The following is a 6,623-nucleotide window of genomic DNA, read 5'->3' on the forward strand; positions in this document are numbered from 1 at the left end:
GAGCTTGAGACCCTCCCCTGGCTTTCATCGCTGTCTGTGGTAAAAGGACTTGCTGAGCTATGGGCTCTGTGACCATAAAGGCCTATGACCTCTCTGACTTCATCTCATCTTTCTCTCCCCCTCACAGTCCACTCCAACCACACTGGCCTCCTTGTTGGTCCTGCAGGCTCTGGTCTCAGGGGCCTTTGTACCTACTGTTCCCTCAGCCTAAAATACTTGCCCCTGGGTCCCTCAGGTCCCCTAAGTCTCTGCCCAAAGGCCCCCTCTGCAGGGGCCTTCCTGGCCACACTACCTAACACAGTACCTTGCTACTCTTAGCCCCCGACCCTCCTTTATTTTTTTTCATAGCAGTATCCTTGTCTGTTTCCCCCACTAGAATACAAGTTTTAAGCAAGCAAGATCATTTGTCTTGCTCCTGGTTGCTTTCCCAGCTCCCGAGATGGTGCCTAGCACATAAGAGGGCTCAGTCTGTCATATGACTGTGTGCAAACTTCACCTTTCCCCTTGGAAACATCAATTCCTCCATGAGGACCCTTGGCTTCCACCTCCCAGTCCCAAACAAGGCCTTGAGTCTTCACCACCACATCCATCTCACATCTAGCCTTCCATCAGCAAGCAGTTATTGAGCATCTACCATGAATTCAGTTGTTGAATTATTGTGTGACAACTATCAGATTGAGAATCTCGGGGCTCCTTGGCCACTAGCATAGAAAAAGGAAGGGATTCTTATCTACATATTTTGTTGACTAACAACCTACACGTAATAAGCACAGCAAAAAGAATTTAACACCCACCACACATTTAATCTTCACAATAACTCCATGATGCTATGGTCTCATGTGATGAAACTTTACTCCTCTGAGCCATGAGCTGGGCTAGTTTACCCCAGGGACATACAGATGAGGGAGGCCCAGTCTCCTCAGAAGATCTGTCTAGTGGAGCTGGAGCACACATTTTGAGTTATGGTCTAGGAATCTAGAGAATATGAGCATTACCTGGTCCATTTTACAGATAAGGAAACTAAGGTCTAAAGTAGTTCAGTGCCTTAACTTGCCCAAGCTCACACACATAAGTGGCAGAGACAGGATGTGAACCCAGGACTGTGTGGGACCAAAGCCCGTCTTTGTCTGACAATAGGCTCCATCTGGGAGCCTCAGTATCTGCAAACAAGGCCCTGGCCCCCCGCCCCTCCCATGTTGCAGGGTGGAGGGGGCCAGCGCCTGGTCCAGTACCATCTGAGCATGTGCTCTGTGCTCAAAGCCTTGTCCCTTCTACTTTTCGCCCTGTCTAGCATAGACATCATAGCATGTCACTATCCACCCCCCTCCCCACCTCCCACTTTTTTTTTTTTTTTTTTTTTTTTTTTGTCTTTTTGCCTTTTTCTAGGGCCACTTCCCGTGGCATGGAGGTTCCCAGGCTAGGGGTCTAATCGGAGCTGTAGCCGCTGGCCTACACCACAGCCACAGCAACGCCAGATCCAAGTCGCGTCTGCAACCTACACCACAGCTCATGGCAACGCCGGGTCCTTAACCCACTGAGCAAGGCCAGGGACTGAACCCACAACCTCATGGTTCCTAGTTGGATTCATTAACCACTGTGCCACGATGGGAACTCCCCCACCTCCCACATTTAGCCCAGTATTTAGCTCAGTGTTGTTAATTGCTGTGTGGGAAACCGTGGTGATGCAAAGGATACAAAGAACTTTTTTTTTCAGCCACCCTGTGGCATGTGGAGTTTCTGATCTGAGCTGCAGCTGTGACCTACGCCACAGCTGTGACAACACTGGATCCTTAACCCACTGTGCCAGGCAGGGGACTGAACCTGTGTCTCAGTGCGCTAGAGATGCTGCTGATCCCCTTGTGCCACAGCAGGAACTCCAGGTCTTTAGAGATAATGCAACTCACCTCGATTTTACAGATCTGGAAACTGAGTCCTAGAGGGAAAGAAATTGGCCCAAGGATGTTTTGCCAATAAGCAGCAACTGGAGGTAAAAACTAACATAAGTTCAGATTAGAATCCTAGATCTTTTCTTCTCTCACCTCAGCTCCTTCAAGGGATAGGTCTCCTTGACTTTCTGTTGATTGATAAACACAAAGATACCATCTCTGGGCCTTTTGGGATAAGGGCCAAGGTGAACCTTCATCTCCCACTATCAGCCTTTTATACCCAATCAGAACCAGCCATGTGGTTGCCACTGGCCTTTCTTCCTGGTATTTCCTCTCCACCAGGCCCACATTCTACCCATCTTTCTGGTACCATCTCTTCCAGGAAACTAGCCTGGATTCACCTAAGTACACCAAATTTCTCCTCCCACGGAACCTCCAAAACACTTTTCTTTGGTAGATTTTTCCTCTTCTGCCTAGCAGTGGGTGTGTCCTGCAGGCCTTGGTCCTCCACAGCCTGGCCTTCCCAGGCTCCAGCCCCCTTTTCTTCCTCTTTGCTGGATTTAATTACATTTGAATACATTACCCCCTAGTCAGCCAGTCTACACGTGGGCCTCCTGAACTCTCTCTCCACTTGATATAAGCCCATTTCCTCTTATTTGTGCATCTTGGGAAATGGAGAATGAATCCTCACATTTCTTCAGAAGCTTAAAAGCAGTCTACGTCCCTCCCTGAAGTCTTAGCCTCCCACCAACACATGGATGATCCCCTGGTTGGCTTGGTGAGGGATGAAACAGCTGGATTTTCCCCTGGAGAGCCTTGATCCATGCTATTCCAGAAACCCCTCCCATTTCTCCCCTGCCACAGTTGCTTGAGGGTCTGCCTGCGTTTTGGACTTTGTGCCCCTCCTCACCTCACGCTGATGGGCAGGGAGGGGGGCTGTCATTTCACCCTCACTCTCAGATTTTCCTACACTGCTGCTCTTAACCATGTCCCCTGATGGTACCTGCACTGGGGCAGTCTGAAAAGCCACCAAGGGCAAAACACTTTTATTTTTTTAAAGCTCTAAATTCATTTCCATGCCAAGCTGCCTGTATCTGCCCGCCCGGCTGCTGAAAAAAACTGAAACGTGCACAAAATGCCACGAGCCTGGCTTTGTGTGGAAGCTGAAGTCCCAGCGGCCCTGCCCCCGGAGCTCGCCTGCTTGCAGCTCCAGCTGCCTGCCGTGATTTCCCTGAGTTTTATTAACTCTGGGCCCTGCACTGAGAGAGGAGCTCATCAGACACACTTCACATCTTGCAGCTTCCACCCCTGGCTAAGAAAGGTTGCCCTGATTACAGGAAGTACGTGTTCCCTGTTCTCTGATAACTCTATCAGGAGCCAGGGTGCAGCTAAGGCATCAAGCTTCAGGAGCTGCTGCTGCTGGCCTGAGGCCACCTGCCCGCCAGCCTTGGGGCAAGAGGCATAAGGCCGGGTTGTCTCCAATCCAACATTCATGTTGTGACCTTGAACACCTCATTGTATCTTTGCTTCTTAGGTTCCCCTAGCTTAAAAAAAAACTGTGAGAATAATCCCCATACCCCCATCTCCTCCAAGTTGGTTTGAGATTCCAAATAGATGAGGATGTGCTGGGAGCCACTAGAAGAAAAATATCAGCATGAAATGCCTCAAGTTTAGACCAGAGCAGGGTGAGAAACAAAATTTGGGCCTCTCATTCTACAGATGGAAAAACTAAGGCTTAGGGAGGTTGCCAAGTTCACACAACAACATGGCTTGAAAAATGGCATCCATATTTTTTGAGCTGGAGGAAGGAGGGGGCAAAGAATGATAAGGAAACCATTCCTGTGGGAGTTCAGGGTATGGTGGGGGCAGAGAGCAGACCCCAAGCCTGAAGCCCAGCCCTGCCAAGACCTAGCCAACCGCCATGGAGCCTTCATCCATGAAACAAGATTCATCTATGAAACAGACATTATGATGTCTTGTTGACAGACCTTCAGAGAGAATTAAATGGAATAACATGTGTAAAGCTCTTGGCATGTGGTATGTTCCACACAAGTTCCTTTCCTTCTGCTTTACCTTAAACAGCATCACAAATGCTCTCAAAAAGGGGAAGCACAAAGGGAACATTTTCTCTTAGAACTGAACACTGCCTAAAAAGACAATTGTGAACTGGAATTCCCTTTCCTTTGGGGCCTTTCCTTATACAGCTGAGTGTGGAATGGCCATTTTCCCATCAGTGTAATGAGGAAGTAGATATATTGCTTCTCCCTGCTTCCCTGCTGCCTCTGCTATACGAGCACTTCCTCACAGGTACTCAGGCCGACAGCTTTTAATGGAGCTGCGGCCAGATCTGCAGATTGGAAAGTGATTTCTATGCGATTAGCTGAGTCGTGAGGCTAATACAGTTATGATCCAATAAACACACTGATTAGGGTCATTTGTGCTCCTTCCCTCCCTCCCTCCTGCTGTGCCTTGGCAGGCCCAGTGCAGGAAGGACCTTGGGGACAACTAAGGCTGGGGGTCCAGCTTGGAATGGGGAAGCTCTAGGATGGAGCAGTTGGATTGGGCATCCTGGCCTGCAAGGCATGAGATTCAGGTCCTAACCCCTGTCCTGCCACCAGGTCATTATCTTTTTCAACTCATCTTCCTCCTCTGTATCTCAAGTTGAAGATAAAAGGGCTGAACTTGGGAATCACAAGTTCCCAAATTCAAGTCCTAGCCCTGCCTTTGAAAAGCCATGAACCCGTTATTCCATCCATTCATTCTGTACAAGGTTTTGTGCCACTTGCCTTTGGTCCTCAGTCTGCTCATCTGCAAATGGGCATAATAATGCAACCTCAGAGGTCAATTTTGAGGATTAAGGGCAAAATGCGTGTAAGAAGCTTTCATAGGAGTTCCCATTGTGGCTCAGCAGTAATGAACCCAGCTAGTATCTATGAGGACACAGGTTCAATCCCTGGCCTCGCTCAGTGGGTTAAGGATCCGGCTTTGCTGTGAGCTGTGGTGTAGGTCACAGACACGGCTTGGATCCAGCATTGCTGTCACTCTGGCAAAGGCCAGCGGCCACAGCTCTGATTGGACCTCTAGCCTGGGACCCTCCATATGCTGCGGGTGCAGCCCTAAAAAGACAAATAAATAAATAAACCCCTAGGCTGGGAACTTCCATATGCTGTTGGTGCAGCCCTAAAATGAAAAAAAAAAAAAAAAAAACCAAAAAAACCCAGCCTTTTTTTTTTTAAAAAAAAGAAGCTTCCAATAACTTTTCCTTTTCTTCTAAGGTTCCTTCTGGTTGCCTCTATGAAAACATTTGCTATTGCTGGGCCTCAAAGAGGGGCTCCAAAATTACCTGCTGAATGAGTGAATTCAACTGTAACGTGGACTACTAAGTGGCTAAGAGGGGACTGGCTCTTTATGAGGAGGCTTGCTGCACAGCCAGGCCCTGGTCACAGGGGCTCACCAACCTTACCATGCACATAGGGCTTTTCTTCCACCCAGTCCAGTGGACAGGAAAGCGGGCCAGCGGCCTGTGCCAACAGAGAGCCTTCCTAGGCCTGTTTAGAGTCAGGCTTATATCTCAAATCTGGTGCCACACAGTTTGAGCAGTTGCTGGTTTTCCACATCCAAGGGTTGGCAGGCCTGGCTTAGAATCATGAAAGGCGGTGGTAGGCTTCTGTCTCTTGAAGAAGCTGCAAAGCTAAACTGTATTCACACTGGCCTCTAGTGGCAAATTTCCAAAACAGCATGCTACATGGAAATCTGGCAACTGAAAGGAATCTCAGAAGGACCTAGATTCAGAAATTTGGGGCTAATAGGGGCCTAATTCTGATATTTGCTTGATGAATGAGCAAACTGAGTTTCAGAGGTAAAGAGATTCCTCCAAAGTCACTCAAAAGCCTCATATCTCACTATCCATAAACCTTACCCCAAACTGGCCCTCTTTGGTTTCAGATGCAAATCACAAATTAACTATTGGAAAAACAAAGACCCATTTTCAAAATCAGACCAAGCCAGCCTTACAGTGAGACCCTAATATGTTTTCTCTTCCTGTACTTTGCTGCTTCTTCTTTTTTTATCTGTAAAAAATGTTGCTGTTGATTCCTTATCATGATATTTACCTGAAGAATAGTAATCTACTCTACAGGCAACAGGGTTGTGAGGCCATGAAGTGCTCAGTAGGCAGTAAACTCTGCCACTTAAACAAATGTGCTTTTCAATGTTTCCTCCTCCACTCGTTGCAAGAACGTAGTGCCAGAAGGGGCCACGGTGACAGCCCGGATTGGCTCCAGGATTTGGGGGTAGGAATCGTTTCCCTTGTGCAGAGAAAGCTATTTTGACATATTCTGGAGATACAATCCAAAAATAAACCATGCTGAGGACTTCCACACAGCTTAGTGGAAAGGCTTTGCTGCCACACCGGCTAAAGCCTGGGTCTAGAGACTTGGGGTAAAGCTATTCCTGCAAATGGATCTCAATCTTTTCCTGACAGAAAACAATTTTTAATTTGATTCACTCAGTAATAACCTCAAAGAATTTCGTAAGGTACCGAGGGGACTCCCACAGAAGAGTAAGACAAGGCTTTTTCTCTCAGAGGGAGGGAGAGGGGTGCAAGGTCAGGCCTCTGAAACACTGGGGTGAACAAGCTGGAGAGGTATGTGGTGGCTTCAAGGGCCACTGGTAATGACGAAAGCTGTTTCTTGAATGCCAGTCCCTGTTCTTAATACCTGCTCTAGCTTAGCTCAC

This window comes from Sus scrofa, chromosome 7 (assembly GCF_054392235.1).
Source record: "Sus scrofa isolate SSC_HxYL_T2T_F1_AM1 chromosome 7, Sscrofa_HxYL_maternal_Yorkshire_Landrace_v2.0, whole genome shotgun sequence".
Lineage (NCBI taxonomy): Eukaryota > Metazoa > Chordata > Mammalia > Artiodactyla > Suidae > Sus > Sus scrofa.